This window comes from Sminthopsis crassicaudata, chromosome 4, assembly GCF_048593235.1.
Source record: "Sminthopsis crassicaudata isolate SCR6 chromosome 4, ASM4859323v1, whole genome shotgun sequence".
Classification (NCBI taxonomy): Eukaryota; Metazoa; Chordata; class Mammalia; order Dasyuromorphia; family Dasyuridae; genus Sminthopsis; species Sminthopsis crassicaudata.
In genome coordinates, this window is record NC_133620.1 from 224,410,072 (window position 1) to 224,433,029 (window position 22,958).

Consider the following 22,958-nt stretch of genomic DNA (forward strand, 5'->3'; position numbering starts at 1 on the left):
CTTTCACCCAAAATGATCATATATATGTCTATGTTGATGTAAGGGTTTTTACTTTTTAGCTACTTAAAATCAGATCCCAGAAAAGTGCCTAATAGACACATAAATTGCACTTCATAAATTCTTACTGATTTATTATTGACCTCTGACCAATCATCTAAGTTATTTAGGCAATTCCTGAGATTTATTAAGTTATGGATTGGTTTTGATTTGTGTTGGTAGAGGCAGCTACAATACTTGAAGTCTCCCACTATGACATCACTAATCTTTTGTGAATTCCTCTATGAATTCACACGTAATGGGGACCCAAACCTCAGTCCCCCAATCCATCTGCCTGCCTATTCATGTAGAAGACTTGGTGAGCTTGTTTCTATAAATATGTAGTGCTTGCCTTCATTTCAGAGAAAGCATAAGTATTTGGTTATTATTTCTATTCTTGCTGCATCATGATGAAAAAGCCTTTTAAGGGCTACTGAGCCAGAACTGGATAGACATAGAAATGACACTAATAGGCTAAATCATGCTTTCTTTCTCATGATGATGAAGTAGGGAAGGGACAGTAGGGGAGAGATTGAAAATTTTGCTTTCAGTTTTAAGTATAATTTTGTTTTTTTGTTAATGAAAATATTATTTGATCTCCCTCTTCCTTCCATTAGAAAAAGGGGGAAAAAAAGACAAACATGTAGGAAATAGATTTAGCCAAACAAAACAATTTCAAAGTTGTCTTCTAAAGTTGTATTATTTTTATCTTCACATGGAATGTTGTTTTTTTTTTTTTCATAGCACTGCAGACTACTCTTTTTATGTATTATATTGTAATTGCATTATTTTGTTGTTTAGGCATTTTCAGTCATGTCTAACGTTTTATGACCCAATTTAGGGTTTTCTTGGCAAAGATATTGGAATGATTAACCATTTTCTTTTCTATCTCATTTTATAGATGAAGAAATTAAGGCCAACAGGATTAAGTGATTTGCTCAGGGTCACACAGATATTAAGTATGTGAAGCTGGATCTGTACTCAGGAAAATGAGTCTTCCTGATTCTAAGCCCAGTGCTCTATTCACTTTGCCACTGGTTGCCCCAATTGAATTATAGTTATGTGTATAAATAATCTCATTCCCTTTATCATATTGAAATCCCCATAAGGGCAAGGATTATGCCTTCAGAATCCCAGAGTTAGAAAGAAGTTCAAGGACCAGTCTATTTCAACTCATACCTAAAAAGAATTCATCCCAAAGCATACCTAAAATGAATTAGAATTTCCCTAAAGACTTCCAGTGAAGGGGAACTCATGACAATCCATTCCACTTTTAGATAATTAATTGTTAGGAAGTTTTTCTTTTTATTAAGCCAAAATCAAGTCTCTTTGCAACTTCTAGCCATGTCTTTTAATTTTGTTTTTTGTTTTTGTTGGTCATTGTCCCCTACTATTCAGCCATCTCTTAACATCAGAATATAAATCATCAAATAAATGATTTTGCCTCTACCCATTCAGAATTTCTATGGCATCAAAAAAGAAAAAAAATAATAATAATGAAAAATAGAAAATTACTCTAGAATTATTTTGCTTTTTTCTCTTTTTTTCTACTGCCAAGGAATGTGACTTTTGGACCAGGAGTGATAGAATAAAGTGATGAGCAGCAGTTAAAATTAAGAAGAAACTAAAAGAGCATTCCTCTGCTTGCAGTAAATTCAAACCCTGATGAATTTCATTCTAGATTATTATCAGTAGTCTTTCTTGAAAGGTTGCTGATAATGGAACACTGGAAAAAGACAAATACTGCAATTTTTATAAAAGCATGTAGAGTCTACAAACTACAGGCCAATTAATTTTATTTCTATTCCTGTCAAAATTCTAGAAATTTGTGAATATTTAGGAAACAATTATTAAGAGCCAGTACGGCTTATTCAAGAAGAAGTAATGCCAGACTACCTTTTTTTTTTTTTTTTTTTTTTTTTTTTTTTTTTTGTGACTGTCTTACATGATGTCCAGCCAGGTCAGGAGAATGTTTTAGATATAGTTTATCTAAGATTTAAGCAAAGCATTTGATCAAGTCTTTTTTTCCCCTGTTCTTAGTTTTTGAAGAGGTCTTGCTGGTAAATTGGATTTAAATGATGCAGAGTTGCACAAAATCTTGAACCTCTTTCTTTCTTCCTTATTCATTGAGGTTTAGGGGCAAGACAAAAACCAAGACAACCAGCAATGGTCCAGGATGCATTGGATTACCTTAGTTTCTTTGATCCTGGAATCCTTTGTGTATGACAAATTTATTTGTTGACAAGCTGGATCCCTTTCTCCAATATCTCATTTCCCTTTCATCCTACTCTGATAAAGCACAAGATGGAAAGCTTAATGTGATAGATTGTGAACTGGTTAGATGGTGAAACTCAAAATATAGTTATTGGATTAATGAGAATTTACAAGTCAATGGCAAGGTACCTTAGGGTTTTTTCCTGTGCTACTTAATAGTTTTAATCAATGATTTGAACGGAGACATAGATGATCTCTTATTATATTTGCAAATGATATGGAAATAGGAAGTATAGCTAACCTACAGATGATAAACTTAGAATTCAAAGAGATCTTAAAGGCTAGAGCAACAATTGTTTGGGTGCTCCTGGGGGTTGTTAAGAACTTTTTCAGGGGATCCATGAGGTCAAAACTATTTTCATAATAATTCTAAGACATTTAAATTTCTAATGTGGTAAGTATCAATACATGTACCTCACATAGATAATGGCTCTTTTGGAGAGAGAGAGATCTTCAATAACTTTTAAGTCCTGAAACCAAAAAATTTTAGAACTACTAGGTGCTAAAGAATTGAGTTTGATCTAATAAGATGAAATTTAACAGACATGAAAGCAATGCTCTATACTTTAATTAAAATTCAACTTCAAAAGCAGGGAATGGAAGAGACATGACTAAACAATAATTCACCAGAAAAAGATTTAGGAGTTTTCATGGTGAATTGATAATTAACTTATACAATCATGAAAAGGGGCAGGTATGCTCAGTTTTGGGGATACTTTCTGGGCAAAACTATGATTGGCAGTGGGAATAGGGCAGCAATAGTCCAGGTTGGATTAGATGGCTTTTGTATTATCTTCCAACATTGAGATTTTGTGATTTTATAACTACTTGTGCTTGCAAATAACATAAATGAGCTCTTATCAATATTGTAAACATGGAATATTTTAAAAATGTAAACTCTGCTTAGTGTATTCTTTCAGATAAAAAGACATTTTAAAAAAACAAATTTTTCCCTAGGGTGAAAATCATAGTAACTCAGTCTTACTGATAGGTTTGATTATTTATCTCTTGGCTATATTGATAAGCAGAAAGAAAAAATTATACCCTGGTCCATGTATTCAAAGATAGTAAATACAATAATCCTAAGTAGATTTCACATAGAGAGGTCTACTTCTATCTTGACTGCTTTGTGAAATGTAGAAATGGTTAAGGGACTATTTATGCTGTATAAATATATACATACATGCATGCATACATATATTATATTTTTAGGGATCAAGTATAGGTTACATAAAACAATTTTCTTTTAAAAAGTACTATATATATATTAAATAACTTTGAGATATCCTCACATACTTCTCAGATTGGCTAAAATGATAGAAGGGGAAAATGACAAATATTGGGAGGGATCTGGAAAAAATTGGGACACTATTGGTAGAATTGATCCAACCATTTTAGAGAATAAGCTGGAATTATGCCAAAAGACTTATAAAATTGTATATTTATCTTTTTGCCTAATAATACCACTATTAGATCTGTTTCCCAAGGTGATCAGGGAAAAATGAAAAGAACTTATATGTAATAAAATATTTATAGCAGCTCTCTGCTATAGAAGTGGAAATTATCGGGACATGCATCAAATGGGGAAAGGCTGAACAAATTGTGGTATATGATTGCGATGAAATACTAATTGCAGGTTGATTTCAGAAAAACATGGAAGGATTTGCATGGAATAATGAAGAGTGAGATGAGTAGAACCAAGAGAACATTGTATATAGTAACAATATTGTTAGAAGAATAACTGTGAATACTCAAATTATTCTACGTATTATTAATATTCAAATCAATTACAAAAGATCTATGAAAGAAAATGCTATCTACCTCCAGAGGAAGGACTGATGAATAGAAGGATGCATGGTATGGTTTTTATTCATCCATGCCCACAAAATATAATAAAAATAAATAAAATTAAATTTAAAAAGGAGTATATATAGTCCAGAGGAATTAATTAGTTGACAGATGGGATATGCTATTGTGGTTCAGTCATTTCACTCATATCTGACCCATTTGGGGTTTTCTTGGCAAAGTTTCTGGAGTGGTTTGTCATTTCCTTCTCCAGCTCATTTTACAGATAAGGAAACTGAGGAGGACAGATTTGAACTCTTGTCAGTTAAATCTTCCTGACTACAGGTACAACATTCTATGTACCATACCACCTAATTGCCCCTTAAACTTCCACTTAGTGTAATAGAAGGGGGCTAGATTTGGGACTTAGACGGTCTTACTTTGAGATCTTTTTCTGTCATTTCCCAGATGCCTGACCTTAATCTCTATAAGTCATAGATTCTTCAACTCTAAAACGGAACACATATACTAACCACTTTGTAGGATTGTTGTGAGGATCAAATGAGATCACTTTGAAACTGTAGTTACTATATCAAGACCAGAGATTATTACAAGAATAATTTCTCGATAGTGTATGAGGTATATCAGGGCCAATCAAATTTTACAATTTCCTTAAGCACCTTATTTATATGACATTTGAAAACTCTTTGAAAGCCAGGGGATATTTCATTTTGTATCCTAGCACCTAGCATAATATCTAGGACAAAGTAGATATTTAATAAATTCTTGTTGAATTTTTATTTTGTTCCAAAATTCTTTTGTCTCTGTGAAATTTTCCTTTCCATTTTCTTGGTCCTTAAAGTAAAAATAGTACCGAAAATGAAAGGGGTATGAACTTGGTCTTAAATTAGTGTGACTCCCTATCAAAATCCTAAAGATGAAATCTCAACATTTGATTTCTCTTTTTCTCTCTTGTCACGTCTGGGCCCTCAAATGCCTCGAGTGATGGAATGGAGTTTCTGACAAAGCACATATCCAATATATAACACTAAGGTCTTACTTGAAAACACTTTACCTTCCATTATAGTCATGGTACCAGTAGGACACTAGATCTTCAGAGAAAGCAGAAACACACAGACACACAGACACACAGACACACAGACACACAGACACACACACACACACACACACACACACACACATATATATATATATATATATATGAAACTTCCTACTTGTCACTTAGCAAAATGGGTAAAAGGCACAGACACACTTATCTCATGATGTCTCTTTAGGGAATCCAGTCATTTTAGCAATTTAATTTCTAAGCTGTGGGGATAAATTTGGGCTTTACACTTAACTATGCAAATAACACAAATGAAATATAAAGACAAGGTCTTTTCCAGTAGCCTTCTCATTCAGGAGATGCTGTTGCCCCTTCTTTTGGTTGATCATTTATTGGGTCATATTTAAGGTGCCTGGGTAATAATGCCTTCACTCCTGGCTTTGCTTCTCCACTTTCTCCCTAGTAATGGAAGTTTTGGTCCTCCTCTCTACTGTCCAGTTATCTTTTGAGAGTTGAGGGGTTTTTTATTTTTTATTTTTTGCATTTATATCCCTGGAACTTAGCATAGTGCCTGGTATATAGTAAGCACTTAATAAATGTTCTATCTATCTGAATAGAATCTACTTGTTTTCCACATTAAATATCACTTCCACTTTTTGCCTCAAAATTGGCTTATTGCTTCTTACTCATGTAAACTCTATTGTTATTCCCTGCCTGACCGATGATCAAACTAGCTGTCTCTGGTCATAATGCTGATAATCTCTATAACAAGGACAATTATAATTAAGACAACAATAAATAAAATTTCTCTAACACTTTAAGCTTGTGAAGTTCATTATATCGATTCTATGGGATAAACTGAGTGAAGACCTCTCATGAGAATATGGCTAAAAAGCTGCAGGTGTTCAATTGTCTTGGATGAACATTCTCCCTCCTGTTTCCTCTCCACCTCTTAATTAGTATTTAAGTACATCTTTTAAATGCAATGATGGCTTTGGGAATTCAGGTAACAGAATTCTCTCATCTGAGAATATCTGCTTACATAGAAGTTTTCTAGGGAAATTTAAATTAAGAGTTTGTTATTTACTAATTTTTTTTGTTTGTTTCTAGGATAGACTTCCATATTTAGAGTGTTCAAAGTGGATGGGGACTTCTGGTCTCTTTAATCTTGTGTTTTGCAATTTGTGATTTGCACTGCTTTACTGACAACACCCTCTCTGTTGTCCTTTCTCAAGAGATCGTAATAAGTCCCTTTTTGCCTTTTTTCTTACCTAAAGAGTCTCTGATTATTTTTGTGGTCATTATTGTCCCACACATCCATTATTTCATTTGATACTCACAGCAATCCTATAAGGTATGGGGTAAGTCAAAGTTTCCAGGTATTAAAAATCAATTGATTAATTAGACTAGGTAATGAATAAATTAATGGTCAATAATCAGTAATCAAAGACAAAAATGGCAGCATTTTGGGTCATCTTTAATCTCTCTGTTCTATCTAACCTGCCAATTTGAATAGAAAATGAGAATGCTATTATGTCCTCCTCTTCCTCTTGCACTTGGGTGCCATATACTTACATGTAGGTACATTGTCAATAGAAATATAATTTTTGGTTGCTTATTTTTAGGGTTTGGGTGCTAGATTAAGTACATTTTATGTATTTATTTATTTCAGAAGCTGGAACAATTTTTTTTTGCCCTGAGCAGTTTTCATTTATGACGTCTTGAAATATAAGTCTGAAAAAACATACTTCTACAAAGCCCATTGTGTTTCAAATGTAACTACATTTTCTTTAAATTCAAATCACTCTGACTTTCATTGAATGGCCAATAATAGTCCCCCCTCTCCTCCTTCCCATCAAAGCCTCGGTGACTAATTGTTTAGGTTTTGATGGTTTTGTTGTTGTTTTTCCTTTGTTCTGGTAGAGGACCTTGAGTTAGGGAGGTGAATCCATGGGTGCAAGTGAGTTGGATTTAAATGAAGGTGTCAAAAAAGTAAAAAAAGAAAAATACAAATTAGTTAGGTAACCCTTAGGGTGTCTAGCCAAAACAGAAAGAATTGCTATTAACATTCACTCTGAGTCAATCAGGGCCCAAACCATGACCAGTTGGAGTTTGACCTGGGATCTATTCAATCAATAAGAACAAGAGTATTTTGGGTTTAAGGCATAGTCCTTAAGAAAGAAATCTAGTTGATAAATTCTAAGATATCCTGGAAAGTTTCATTGATCCTTTAAAAAATTACATCTCTTTGGGCTGAGCTCCTGCAGGTAAGGATAAGATAAAGAAGAAAGAAGGTAAGGAAGGAAGGAAAAGCTATTATTACTCAGTTCAATTGGTTCCTAAAGGGCAGCTTCACTCACAGAAATTGTGGTTGTCCTTTGTTTTAGCAGAGGTGACATCAGGGAAGTAATGCTATGACATGCAAGTGAATTGGATTTAAGTGAGCCAGAGTGGCAAAATATAGATCAGGATGATGGGAGTATAAATTGCAATGTTTACTATTCTGATAAGAAACAGTAAGATGGATATTTTTGTGATAGTAAATTAGACAATCTTTTGTCTCATTCAAAATAGTCATCGAATAGGTATTGCATCAGACAAACTGAGAGCTGGGAAAGAAGTTAATTTTAAAAGGCCAAGGTCACTCACTGCATCCAGGGCCATCTCTAGTCTCCTTGATTTTTGTCTTGTCACTAGACTTTGAAGATTCTGAAGGGGAGAATGCAGCTGACAGCTCTGCCTAATGTAAATCCAATTCATGTGAAAATCAAGACATTATCCTCATGGTATTATTATTGGTGCTCTTCCAAAATTAAGGACAAAAAACAATAAACCTGTTCACTCTTCTGATAGTGTCCTCCCCTGACAAGTGAATGGCAATCAATATTGGTTAATATTTAATGAGGTTATGGGCTGAGCTCTCAACACCTGCTGATTATGTCACCATCAAGATGGGTTAGGTTGCCTGAGAAATGAGACTTAGTCATGAGATTTAAGCCCCCCCCCCCCTTTTTTTTTTTTTTTTTTTTTTTTTAGCAATCTGGGCATCCCAATCAGGTTCTCTTTGATTTTATTTCTCTTTCATGAGCTAGACTACCCCAAATTCAAATGAAGGGACCAAGAACTCAAGCTCATTTTTTCCTTTTTCCTCCCAAGGGTCTAATGCAAACAGGGTCTTGTTTATAGAATAAATAGTAGACAGATTCTGATTCAGTGAGAGCCAGCCCAGACTAGTTAATGAGCTGATGCTTTGAGAAGACACTTAATGCAATAACATTCCTTAGCTAGAACTGACTGGAAAAAGGTTTTCTTTAAACTAGGGCTGAGATGGACTTTTGACAGAAAAAATAATATTGTAAATTAATATTAATAGTTAAATAATACAACATTAAAATTAATTTTCCTCAAAGGCAAATACTACAGTCCTATCATGTCACATATCTCCTGCTTTACACATTTATTAGGGTGAAGCTGCTGGCATCACAGTAGGTTCACTTTAGTTATAAATAAGATGGGTAGGATTTGACTTTCAACAATGAGTTGCTGATGCTCTGTTCTCTGGGTTCAACTCCAATTTCTTTGAGGGCCCAAAGTCAGCATTGGAACATTTTGGAATTAATTCCAAAGACATTTAAAAGCAGTCATTTTCTTTCACCTGAATCATATTTCTTGAGAAGCTTTGCTAATTAAGCAATCTGTTTAGAAGGATGCTATTTAAGGCATGAGAAGCTGGTAATTGATGGACATGAATGAAAGATGCAATTAATATTATAATTCTTATTTTTATATTTATGGAGATTTTTTTTGCCTGTGTGACAGCAACTGATCAAAGGTAGGCTATTTCTAAAATTTAAAGATCTTTGTCTTTTCCAATAAAACAAAACAAAACACTGGGCTATAAAGGGAAAAATATGTGCTGTTTAATCCATAAATTGTGTTGTCTATCACTCCTTTTGTTCGGCTGGGTTTTTATTTTCTAGAAACAATCTTCATTCCCCTTCCTCTTTTTCTCCTTGTTCTATTCCTTATCAGAGAGAAAAAAATTTAGGTATTGGAAAGAACAATGAAATAGAATTTGAGACCTGAGTATTAGTCTTGGCTTGGTGATCAGCTGGTTTTGAAACCTTAGGTAAAGTCATCTGATCTCTTTGGACCTCATTTGCAAAATGAGGAAATGAAAATGACAGTTGAACTAGGTAATCTCTAAGATTCCTTCTAGCTCAGATATTTTATTATTTTGTGAAAATGACTTTTAGGAGGAATTGTGGCGCAATGGGGAAAAAAAATCAAACAACCAAAAACAATCAAACATTGAATTTTTGAATCATAGAATATTAAAGTCAAACTTTGGCTCTGTTACTTTTTTATCCATATAATTTAATGATTTAAACCAAATAATTTAACTTCCTTAAAACTCTGTTTCATCATATTTTAAATGAATTTGTACTAGAGTATCTTTTCAATTCTAATATTTTAGCTCCTTTGGTTTCTTAAACTATCCATATAAAATTCAGAAAAGATCTCCCCAATGACCCACTTTCTCTTTCTAAAGATATTTCAGTTTCTACATATGGTAATTTTTTTGCATTCCCTTTGCTGATTTTGGTGACTTCTATCATTTCTTCTTCTTTTTTTTTCTTACTCCTTTATAGAGTGCTTGTACTCTGGATTGGATGATTTTAAGTGTTCAGCCTTTTTTAGAGGTGAGGAATGGTCCCTACACTCTAGATTGTTGTTGTCCTTTATTCTTGAAGACCATGATCTTTAAAAAGGTGATGCTATTAGTGACAAATGAATTGGATTTAAGTGAGGGAGAGCTGTGCAGTCACCAGTCTAACTTTCTCTTTCAGGTCTAAGTCTAATGGCAAGATTTAGAACTGCATGACTGGAGATGGTCCTGCCTACAGTGCAGGTATTGATGAAAAATCATTAAAACTCTACTCTGTGCTATTAAAGAAACAGGTTAAAATATATAGTTGAATTTAAGGACAATTTAGTTGAATGAGTGAATGAACAAAAACAAATTCATTAAGTACTTATTTTGTGCCAAATATTGTTCTAAGTGCTAGGGAATATAAATATAAAAGGTTAGGCAGTTTCTTCTTTCAATAAACTTTTAGTCTAATGGGAGTAGGAATATTTTCCAGAAAGGAACACTTTGGTTCAGAAATTTTTCGTGAGTGAAACCATAGGGAGGAAACTGATACATCCTATCCAGGAATAAAGGCAGAAGTGATTTGATTATAGGTCATGGTTCTAAAAGGGGGCAGAGTGGAAAGGGGGAGGGGAGAAAGGGAAGAAGAAGTATTAGGAAAGTAGTACAAGGAAAGACTACCACTACTGGCAAGTCTACTAGTGAAGAGATTGTAACAGAGGTGGCCAGAGAGAAAGAATACCATACCTAGGGTATCCCTGAAATAGAGTTTCTAGAGAGGCAGACATTTTCTTGGCTATGAAGCCTACCCAATCCAAATGCAGGCGGATTCAGGGATTCTTAATGAAATGGGATTAGGTTCCTCCTTCAATTATTTTATTCTAGCTTTGAGTGAAGGAAAAATCATAGAAAACATTTTCAGAACAAGGCAAGCATCCATCGTGATAGTAACCCACTCAATTGTAATTGCCATTTTAAAGCTGCAATTGATAGAATTCAGATAAAGAGTTTCCCTTATACTGGTACTTATGCCCAATATCCATGGCTTGTATGCTGTCATGGGGGGCAGTGACAGGGGATCTCTAAAGAGGTAGCCACCCCACTTATCCAGTTTTCATGTAGCTCTATTTTCTTGCATTCTTGACAGTCTAGTGAGAGAAATAATACAATTAAAGGAGTGGTAGTTTTGGCTATGGAGGGATAAAGGGATAAAGACTGTGGTCTATAGTTCCTCCTCGATTCCCCATCAGCCCTTTCATAATTCATAGGCTTTATAATAATAATAGTTATCATTTATAAAGTTTGCAAATCACTTTATGTATATTATCTCATTTCATCCAGAAAACAATCTTTGAAAGCAGTGCTATTATTGTTTTTCAGTCATGTCTGACTCTTTGTGATATATGTATACATGCCCAAATAGTTATTTTGCTGTACAAAAAGAATCGGTCTTTGAAATATTGTACAATTAGCCTGTGAAGGAAATAAAAAATGCAGGTGGACAGAAATAGAGGGATTGGGAATTCTATGTAGTGGTTCATAGTCATCTCCTAGAGTTTTTTCACTGGGTGTAGCTGGTTCAGTTCATTACTGCTTTATTGGAACTGATTTGGTTCATCTCATTGATGAAGAAGGCCACGTCCATCAGAATTGATCATCATATAGTATTGTTGTTGAAGTATATAATGATCTCTTGGTCCTGCTCATTTCACTCAGCATCAATTCATGTAAGTCTCTTCAGGCCTTTCTGAAATCATCCTGTTGATCATTTCTTACAGAACAATAATATTCCATAATATTCATATAAGTGGGAAACTTTTTAGAAGAATTTTTTTGGGGTAAATTTATTGTGTAGAGTTTTAGCTTTATCTTTCTGGATCAGAGTAGGAATCAGGATTTTGTCTTGATTTGTTTAGAGTATTCTATTTTTTTCAGAATTATCTACCCAAAGTGCAAGTTTTAGGAGGATATTCATTATTAAATGAATTTCATTTTTTCTACTACTAATAAAAATGGAAATTATTGCTTTTAACTCAAGCACCCTTTCAAGTACTTTGGCAAAAGAAAACCAGCATATTTTACAATTAGATAGAAGTACAATGTATTTTGCTCCCACACAATTTTGCAAAGAACCTTCCTTTTAATGGACTCTTTTTATATGTTTGATTATGTTTGTAATAATTTGAAAAAATATATGTAAGTCCTTGTTCATATTCCTTTATATAATTGCTTCTCTGTAAAGCACACAATATGACCAAATTATAGGGGCTACATTTCAAACTAATATTTTCTAGTTCTGTTTTTCATCTTGACATCTACTTAGCTCCCTCCATAAGGAGTTCAATATAATTCTCCCACATTATATGATTTTCATTAAAAAACCCCAAATTATTCAAATCAAAATAGCAATGTGGTTTAACTTTATGTTCAATAAACTGGAAAATATGATAAAAGGTAGTAATAGACGATGTTAGAAGGCTTGTGGAAAAATAGCTACACTAATATACTAATGGTAGAACTATGAATTGGTTCAATTATTATGGAAAACAATTTGGAATTATGCTAAAATGATTAAAATATTTGCACTCTTTGTTCTAGAAATTCAACTGTTAGTCATGATAAAAAGAAAGATCTCACAAATACTCTAAAATTTATAGTAGCACTACTTATAATGGCAGAGAACTGGAGAGGGGAGTAGTTATTTGGCAACTGGCAAACAATAAAGCAAGTTACATGAATGTTATGATGTATAGGGCAACTATGGAGAAATGTGGGAAGATATATGAATTAATACAAAGTAAAATAAGTCTAAGGGCAGCTAGGCCTAGAATTGGAACTATTAAACTTCCCACATTCAAATTTGGCCTCAAATTTGTTAGCTATGTGATTTTAGGTAAATAATTTGGCCCTATTTGCCTCAGTTTCTTCATCTGTAAAATAAGATGGAGAAGGAAAGGGCAATCTACTCCAATATCTTTGCTGAATTTTGCTGTCAAATATGGTCATGAGGAGTCAAACAGGACTGAAAAATGACAAAACAAAAGTAAGCAAACCAAGAAAACAATTTACACAATAATTTAGGAAAATATAGTTGAAGGAACAACAATATAACTGAAATTAAATGTTGTGAAATTATAATGACCATGTTTAGCCTAAAGAAGAAATGTGAAAATACATTTCCTTGTCCAGAGCTTGGAGTGTGGGATAAGGAAGAGATAGGGATGTGGAATAGTATGTACAATGCCACCTTGGTCTCTGTATTGATTGGTTTGCCAAGTTATCCTCCCTGCTCAATTCTTATGACAAAAATTTTAAAATAGGTAGAAGTAGGAGAAAGGTTTTTTTTTTTAATATAATCAATATGACAACAAATATTATTCTTGTGTGACGTTGCCATCAATAAATTTGCAGAGGATACAAATCTTCCAATTCAGTAGATATGTAATCAAATGAGTGTATTACACCTGATGCTTCATCCACTTGCACTGCAACTACAAGGATTTTTGTTTCTCAGTTGCTTATAAGGTCTTCAAACATGGATATTTCTCCTTTCTATTTTGTTAAATTCAAATAGAATGATTTAGTGATTCTTTTTATCTGTTTGGCTTAGCATTGTTTTGCCTAAGGACTACCATAAATAATTTTTTTCTATTAAATCTCTAAACACAACTTTATAGAAAGTAAATTGTACTTTTGATATTGCAAATAGGATTTTAGAAAAAGATTTTCATTTATTTAAAGAATCTAATTTTCTCTGGTAAAATTTTCTATTTTTGCCAACATATTCTACATGTTCATTTTCAAGATATTTAAATTCGTCAAGTTTCATCCTCTCTGCAACTAAAACATTATTGTCCTCTTTATCTATAACAGGACTTATGAATTGTAGTGGTGAATTTAGATTATATATTCTGGATTTGGGTTACTTTGTTTTTCTATATTTCTTCTATTTCAATTTTTTCTAGTTCCAATTATTCCAGTGGACTTTCTTTTCAAATGGATTTATGTTTTTAACTATTACAAAGGACTATTATTTTACTCTAGATATAGACAATTAAATTCACAATAAATTTAAATTTAATTTTTGAAAATTTCAAATAATTACCTCCATACTTGAGTTATTTAAAAAATGTTTTTTTAAAAAAACTTTCAGGATTTTAGGAAATCAGTTAATTATATTTTACTGCCAAAATGGATGACATTCAGAAATATCACAGAAATTTTTTGTAATTTTAATTTTTACACAAGTTTCCATACTTTGAGACAAATGCAGCCATATATGGCAACAATACATCTGATCCACAATCTGCATTGCTGATGATTTTTTGATGTTGATGATGACAATTTCAGTATTTGACACAAGTCAATTCAAATTTAATCTCATTTGTGGATACCATATTAAATAATCATTGCACTGCAATCAATGTTCTATTTGTTCTATTAGAACAAATTATCCATGTTCATTTTGCTTTTATTGACCTTGATTTGTACTTTATTTTAATTTAAAAAACTGTTTGTATTTATGAGAGAATTTATTCAAAAAATTTTAGCAATTGCTTTGCATCTTCCTCTCTCCAAGAGGGAGGTATGTCCTACAGTTTTCCAAACTTTTCTTAATCCTTTTTATAATCTCCAATATTTTCAGCTCTCTTTTGATCATTTAGTTAACCAATTCAATTATGCATTGCCCTTAATCCTTCAATTCTTTTTTTAACCTCTTTGTCTTTTTAACTTACTTTGTCTTACTACCACCTGGTAATTTTTAAATTTACTCTCAATATATTTTCTCTTGACTACTATGACTATAACTACAGTAATTTCTCCTACTGCTCCTATTACTGCATCTCAGTGGCTAACTGCTCTTGAGGGAAGTCATGAAATTACTAACTGAATCCAGTTAGGGCTATCTAATCTCACCTGGGCCTTTACTGACACATGGTAATTTTATATACTTTATTGACTATCCCATATTTCTTCTACTCTTCAATTTTAAACTCTTAGAAAGAATGGGCCACAAAAAATTCTTGCCTCTACTTCCTCATCATTTTCTCACTTCTCAATGACTTTGTAATCTGGATTCTTGATTCCACATTTGACTGAAACTGTACTCTCAAAAGTCATCATTAATTTCTTAAGTGTGAAACCCATGCTTTTCTTGACTTCTTGGAGGCTTTTGATATTGTTGACCATTCCTTCTGCTTGGATAGTCTCTTGTCTCTTGAATTCCATGACCTCTATGACTAATCCTCTTCAGGTTCTTTTGAAGGATAGTAACAAATTTCCCTTTCTCCAAGTTTAGATATCCTGTTCTTACCCTATCCTCTTTTTTCCTTAAAAACACAAAATAAAGGTGGACAGCTGGGAGGAGAGAATGTTGGAGATTGGTAGAGAAAGCCTGGAGAGTCAGGAGTGGAGCCTGGAAAGGAACAAAGATGTGACTGACTGGGGTATTTTCCTTAAAATGGAGGTTCTTGGAAGAACCAGGCAGTCAGAAGAAGGAACTGTAGAGATGGAATTTATTTCCTCTTCTAGAAGTCTAACAACCTAGTAAACTTCTAGGATAAGAAGACTTCCAAGTAGCTTCCTGATGCTTTCATCCAATGACAAAAATCTTTTCTTTTGATATGACTTCTGAAATATTATACTCTTTTCTTCCTCTTTTCTTTTTCACAACTGTTTTTCTTCACTTGTGACAGTAGATTTTTTTTTCCCTTTGAGATTTTTTAAGCTTTTTCTTTTTCAACCCCTTCTCTCTTATTTGGATGATTGGAAATCTTGTTGTGCTTTTTATAAAAGGGCTATTAGGAAGTAGAAGGGAAAGAATAAGCATTTATTGATGCTATTCTAGTGGTCTAGATTCCTGGTGGTCTGGAGGTTACTGGCTATAAGAGAGCTGTTAAGAATACCCTTTAAATTGGCCATGGGTTTTTAGGAGTTTTTAGGAGATTCACTCATTCCTGAATTATTAGTTGCAAAATGAAAGTTTGTTGTTGGACAGAAATCAGTTGACAAAGAGACTGACTTCTATAGTGGCAGATCTATTGCAAAATGGAATTTTGCACTGAGTGAATGCAGTTCTCAGTGGACAGAAAGTCCTGGCAGCAAGGGAGCTGCCAAGGTCTATCTGCAAAGGACTTTAGTTGATGGAAGCTATTATATTGAGTGTCTTGGTGGGGATTGGGACAGCCCAAGTTGGCTTATCGCTGGGTTTCAGCTTGAGCTGGAATTTGAATTGAATTCAATGAGTTTCAGGACTGAATCAACCCCACCTAGATAAGAAGAAGCTGTGGGGTGGGGTCCCTCACTGAGGCAGAGTTGAAGGAGATTTTCTCCTTCAAAGATTTTAAGAGTTTTGGGGTTCCCTCTTCAAAGAGACTTGGCAGACACAGAATCAGAGACACAGAGAGACACACAGAAGCAGAAAGACAATTTAAAAAGAGATAGTAGGGTATACATTTTGTTGTGGGAAATGGGTTTTTTGGAACTGTGGATAGGTGAGAAAACCTGGCACCCCAATATGTCCCATAATTTCTAGTGCATAGAATCTAAGAGACTGATAATGAAGAGGGAGGGAAACTGTTAAGTTGTGTTCCCTTTAAGATTATCACTCTTAAGGGAAAGGGACCTGTATGTGCTAGAATGTGGCAGCCCTCTTTGTGGTGGTCAGAAACTGAAAACTACAGGGATGCCCATCAATTGGAGATTGGCTGAATAAATTGTGGTATATGAATATTATGGAATATTATTGTTCTTTAGTAATGACCAGCAGGATGATTTCAGAAAGGCCTGGAGAGACTTACATGAACTGATGGTGAGTGAAATGAGCAGAACCAGGAAATCATTGCATACTTCAACAACAATACTATATGATGATCAATTCTGATGGATGTGGCCATTTTCAACAATGAGATGAACCAAATCAGGTCCAGTAGAGCAGTAATGAACTGAACCAGCTTCACTCAGTGAAAGAACTCTGGGAGATGACTATGCACTCCATAGAATTCCCAATCCCTCTATTTTTGTCCACCTGCATTTTGGATTTCCTTCACAGGTTAATTATACACTATTTCAAAGTCTGATTCTTTTTGTACAACAAAACAACTGTTTGGACATGTATATAAATATATTGTATTTGATTTATACTTTGGCGTGTTTGACATGTATTGGTTGGTCTGCCATCTGGGGAGGGGGGGAAGGAGGGGAGACATTGGAGTAGAGGCTTTGGCAATTGTCAATGTTGTGAAGTTACCCATGCATGTATCTGGTGGATAAGAACTATTAAAAAAAAGATTATCACTCTTAGAGATTGTGTCCCCTTTTCTGATCTCAGAGGTCAGGATCTCCCAGGCTCCAAGAAGTCTACATACAGAGCCCATCCTCCCAGGATAAGGGAAGCAGTACTATTCAGGGGCAAATCAACTCCCATAGAAATTCTAAACTCTCATTCAATTGAGGAGTCCTGGTCTGATCAGCTCAGGCTGTCCCAGTCCCTGTCAAGATACCCAATATAACAGCTTCCTAGAGCTAAGCTGCTTTGCAGATGGCTAGGACCCTGCCCACTGATTCTCTCAGTGTAAAATTCCATTTTCCAATAGACCTCTGCCACTATAGAAGTCAGTCCCTTAGCACACTGATTTCTATACAACAATAAACTTTCATTTTGCAACTAATAATTCGGGAATAAGTGAATTCTTTCACTTTAAACCTACGGTTGATTAAAGGGGATTTTTAACAGCTCTCTTATTGCCACTAACCTTTTGACCACCAGGAATTGAGAGCATTCAACCCGCATCACTAAGACTGGAATCTTCCTATGAGATCATTCTCTATTTTCTCTCTTTTGTCTCTTCCTACATAGTAGATAGTGGCTCAAAGGTCTCTCAGTCACTTATCCTTTCTTTTTGAAGAGCATCAGTGACATCCCTGGGTGATGTCTTGACTCATTCATAATTTAGAGCTAAATAAAGAGAGTCGCACAAAGTCATCCATTTCACTTGCTCTTCTGGAGTCATTGAAGTCCATTGGCAAGACAAAAATCAATATGATTGGTGATGACTCAGGATGCAGTGGATAACCTTGGCTCTTGAATGTCTGACTAAGCTCTAAGCACTACACAGAACCTATTGCATCCACCTTTATGGCCATTAGAAGAAATTGTTCTCATCTGTCCATTTCACCAGCAAAGTTTTCATATGCTTGTGGGTAGTCATCCCCCTAATTTCCCAATGAGTTTGAAGTCTGTTGGTTATCCTCAACCTGATTTAGCCCTGTCTGCCAAAATGGGTTTTTCTGCATTGGATGCTCAGCTTCTTTGAGCCACAGGTTAGAATTGGTTGAGAGGTGGACACCAAAGGTGGGTGAACCACCCTGAAAAAGATTGAGCAGGACCTCATACCAGCGGTATGTGTGACCCCCACATACAAGTCACTCATGGTCAGAGAGCCATCTTTCAAGCTCACGTCAGTTCACTTGAACAGGGGTGGGGTTACAAAAAAACTGACCAGACCAAAAGTGCTTCAATGCTATTAAAGTTTTTATGTGAATTGGAAAAAGAGTCACCTCTCCACTACAATTAAACTTAATTGGTTTTCGGGAGATGATAGATATCCTTAGGAAAGGACAGTAGAAATTGTGATGGACAAAAATACCATTTTGAGCAAGGTAGGTGAGTTAAATTAGAATAATTCTAGTGAGCTGGCTGTGACTATTTTTTTTTTCTGCTAAAAGAGGAAGTGAAAATTAGGTTCCTTCTGTCATTTAGTTTTAATTATTTCAGATTATCTTAAGCTTCACACTAATTGACAAGAATTTTAAAATGTGGTGACATGTGGGGGATGATAGGAAAATAATTGGTTTGTTCGTTAAGTTTCTAAATATTATGGTGTGCATGACAGTTAGCTAAAGAACCTTTAGCACAAGTGTAAGGTGTGATTTAGCATGTTCTAATCTGTGTCAATATTACTGCACTCCAAAGACTCTCCCATCAGTTCAAGGAGGGTATTTTCAGCTTACTTAATGTTTCTTCAGTTTTTGTAACCAAAGCTCTCTATGCCATCTGATTATATTTTATATGTGACCAACCTTATTTACATTGAGACTCCCTCTTTTTTGTTCCACAAGAAAGACCATGACTTTAATTGCAGGGGTTTTATCATTATTTTCTGATGACATTATTTCTCTTTTCCTGTTCAAGTCCTCTTGCTTTTCCTTTTCCCTTTTCCCTGCTTCCTAAAGATAGCATGCAAACCTTCTTCTTTTAGATTATGCTATTTGTAGATTGGGAGCTGGAAATTATCTTTTAGGCTATTCAGCCCAATTCTGATTTTACATATTAAGAAACTGAGACCCAAAGAGTTTAAGTAATTTACTTAATGCCACACAGGAATAGTTGTGTCTGAGCTCTGTGTGTAGCTCATACAAAGATTCCAAGTGGAATTGTATTTATTCACTGTGGTAAGTGTCCTCTGTAGTAGCATCCTTTCCAGTCATAATGTGAGGTGAAAATCCTTCCCTTTTGGCTCAGAGCAAGCCCTATCTCTGGGAAGCTTCTACATTAGTGGCTCTTGCCCAGGATGTAATATCAAACAGTTAGGAAGTGAGAAAGCTGAAATTCTAACAATGCTATCAATCACAAATGATTCTAAAAAGAAATAAAAAGTGAAGTAGTGAAAGAAAAATAAACAGGGGCCAATAGGTGGTGCAACCTTGGAAACAGGATTATCTGAGTTCAAATCTGGCCTTAGACACTAACTGTGCAGAAAAAAAACAAAACTGAAGGGTCTGGTTTTTCCTGCATTTTAGATTAGAATAATTCAATAGAAAAAAATGAAAAAATTGTCTCAGGATGAGAGAATCAAGACACAAGGCAAACCGTTTCTCACAAACATATTTTATTTTTTTCTTCCCTGAATGAGATGAGTGTAGAGGATAGTTTGCCCTTGAATTTTTCAGTGATAAAGGGGAGCAACAATTCCATTTAAGGTAATGTACAGTCTCCAACTCCCACCCCAAATAGGCAGTATTATCATCAATTCAAAGAATATCAGAATCATGCATCACAAGTTTTCTTTTTGGACACTTCCCTCCTTCCCCACATGATTGTCTCAAGAGAAGTGAGAGAAGATGGCTAGGAGTTTGATAAGAGAAAGTTCTGAGGAAAAGATCTGAAATACATATATATTAAAATATTTCCCTAATATTAGATTAACAGGCAAACACAAGACATAGAGATGTCTATCATCAACCTCTGGAATACATATTTAATTATTAGCATGAGATTATAGACTCCTTGAGAACAGGAACTGTCTTTTTGCCTTTCTTTGTGTCAATTCAGAGCCTGACACATTGTTGTTGCTGCTGGGGATGTGTGACCTCATTGGGGTTTTTCTTGGCAGATTTCAGAGTAGTTTGGCATTTATTTTCTACTCCAGCTCATTTTACACATGAGGAAATTGAGAGAAATGGGACAGTCATACAGTAAGGTGTCTGAGGCCAGATTTGAACTTGGGAAGAGAGATCTCCTGACTTCAGGCCTGGTTCTCTATCCAGTGAACCACCTAGCTTCCTGCCTGGTCCATAGTAAATAATAAATACTTGCTGACTGACAAACTGATACTTTTTAGGGACCCCGTTTGATTTCACAAATAGGATATACGAGTCTCCTTGAAAAAGGAGGGATTTAATGGAAGAAGTCAAAATAGTCAAATTATACCTCAAAGAGAGTGGTAAAGTGTGAAAAAATGCTTTATCCAGTTTCCTTCCAAAACGACATAGAAATCAAAGCTCTGAACAGAGTCTGATAGAATGAAACTCCTCTCCAGCTCAAGATAGACTGAAAAAACTTCAAAAATGGTCAGTCTCACTGTGGTGAAAAGGATGCTCAGAACAGGTCAGATGGAGTCTGGGAAAGCTGGTGAAAGGGTCTTAATCAGAGCAAATAAACAAATAAGACCCTCAGTCCTGGCTCAGGAGAGGAACACAGCAGGGGGGCAGCTTCCAGTCCTAGAGCAGAAGGCTGACTCTGGGAAACCAAGCTATTTCCTGAAAAGAGAAATCAAAGCTACCCCTGCAAACACAAGGGACCTTTATGCTCAAAGCCAAGCTTCAGAGCTGCAAAGGAAGTTTGAACAATATTATCTTTATCCCAGGAGAAGAAAAAGTAAAAAAGAGGAAATGCTAAAAGAAAAGGAAAGAAAATGAGCAAGAAACAGAAAAGAATCTTGACCATATAATGTTGAAAAAGTATCCATGCATATGTTTTAAAAATAAGTAGCTTTAATAAAATGAAATAAAATAAAATAAAATAATTGTAGACAAAATAAAAATTACCTTGACCATAGAAAGCTCCTATGGTGACAGGGCAGACTAAAACACAAACTCAGATGAGCACAGGATGTCTATAGATGAAATTTCAAAGAGTGGGATAAATTGGTCTCAAGGTCAAAGGGGTTTCTTGGAAATGCTCATAAAAGACTTCAAAAGGCAAATAAGAGAGGTAGAAGACAAAATGAGGAAAGAAATGAGAGATGCTCATGAGATAATTAACAAGTTTGAAAAAGAAAGGAAAAAATTGTGGGAAGAAAAAATATTATGGATAATTTTATTGGATATGTATTTTTGGCTGTAGACCTAGTTCTTCTATTGATTGCCAATATATATGACTTCACCACCTCCCTCTTTTATTGTGGCCTGCCTCACAAATCTTATACAATTCTAATTGTAGCTTCAACATATTTGAAGTTTTTTTGTTTATTTCTTTGCAAAATTTTCTCTTTGATTTGGGAGTTTTAAAATTTGGTAATAATATTCCTATATATTTTTTCTCAAAGAATCTCTTTGAGATGGTGATTTTGTTCAGTTTCTGCTTTCTCCTCCTGTTCTGTCATTCCAAGGACAATTGTTTTGCTCTATCTATCTGTTTTATGTTTTATTTACTTGCTTTATTAATTAATTAATTAGTTTGTTTGTTTGTCTATCTATCTATCTATCTATCTATCTATTTATTTATTTATTATTGTGTTGCAGTTATTTTTTCATACAGCTTTCAGATAGGTCTAATTATTCTTATATTCTCTCTTCCTGATCCATTCTCCAGATATATTGTTTTTCTTATTAGATGGTTCAGATTATGCTTTATTTTTTCATTCTTTATATTTTGTTTTGTTATTTCTTCTCCTTACTCAATTCTAATATTCAAAGAATTATTTTCTTTTTTAAGACTCTGTATCTCTCTTTTTTTTTAAGTAGGTTTACTTTTTTCATAATCTTCTTGTGTTTCTTGGATGATTTATTTGTTTATTTTTAGTTTTCCCTCAATGTCTCTCATTTATTTTTAAAGCCTTTTCTGAGTTGCTCTATAGATTCTTTCTAGCCCTTTAATGTTATTCTTTGGGGTAGAAAAGGTTTGTTTTTTTTTTTAACTTCATTGTTCTCCCCCGAAGATGAGCTCTCATCTTCCTATTCCAATAGTAAGTTTCTGTGATTGGATTCTTCTTCTTTTTTTTTTTTTTTAATGAGAACTATAAATGTAAATAATTTTGGGTTTGGGGGACTAGTGCCTCTAGCTCTCTCCTTTTCACCTCTCTTTCTTTCTTTCTTTCTTTCTTTCTTTCTTTCTTTCTTTCTTTCTTTCTTTCTTTCTTTCTTTCTTTCTTTCTTTCTTTCTTTCTTTCTTTCTTTCTTTCTTTCTTTCTTCTTCTTCTTCTTCTTCTTCTTCTTCTTCTTCTTCTTCTTCTTCTTCTTCTTCTTCTTCTTCTTCTTCTTCTTCTTCTTCTTCTTCTTCTTCTTCTTCTTCTTCTTCTTCTTCTTCCTCTGACACTCCTACTCTGCAGAGGTTCCCTCAGCCATCCTGGACTCAGACTCCATCCCATGTTGTCCCAGAGCTGTGGTTTCACCTGTGGTATCTAACCCCAAGGTTTTCCTTTTGCTGTTTCTGTGGAACTAGCCTGGAATTGTTTGCACTTCACACCCATTAAAAGCACTCTTGAGGTCTTTCTTGTATTTCCATTTTCTGTCCTGAGTTTTCTTTATTTTTCCACCAGACTGTATTTGCTCTGAGGTGCAAATTTGTTCTGTTTTTGGAGGAAACCTGAAGAACTTGAAATTTCTGAGCTACTCCACCATCTTCCCAGACTCCTTTCCCCA

The 22,958-nt window shown here is 34.5% G+C and overlaps 1 long non-coding RNA gene across 1 annotated transcript in view; it reads left to right on the forward strand.

Moving 5' to 3' along the window:
• Nucleotides 1-320: 320 nt before the first annotated feature.
• The window catches only part of LOC141566178 (uncharacterized), a 34,515-nt gene continuing 11,877 nt past the window's right edge, over nucleotides 321-22,958 (forward strand). Inside the window, exon 1 of the long non-coding RNA XR_012489246.1 lies at nucleotides 321-355. This is a non-coding gene — a long non-coding RNA (uncharacterized LOC141566178). The remainder of the gene's footprint in view (nucleotides 356-22,958) is intronic.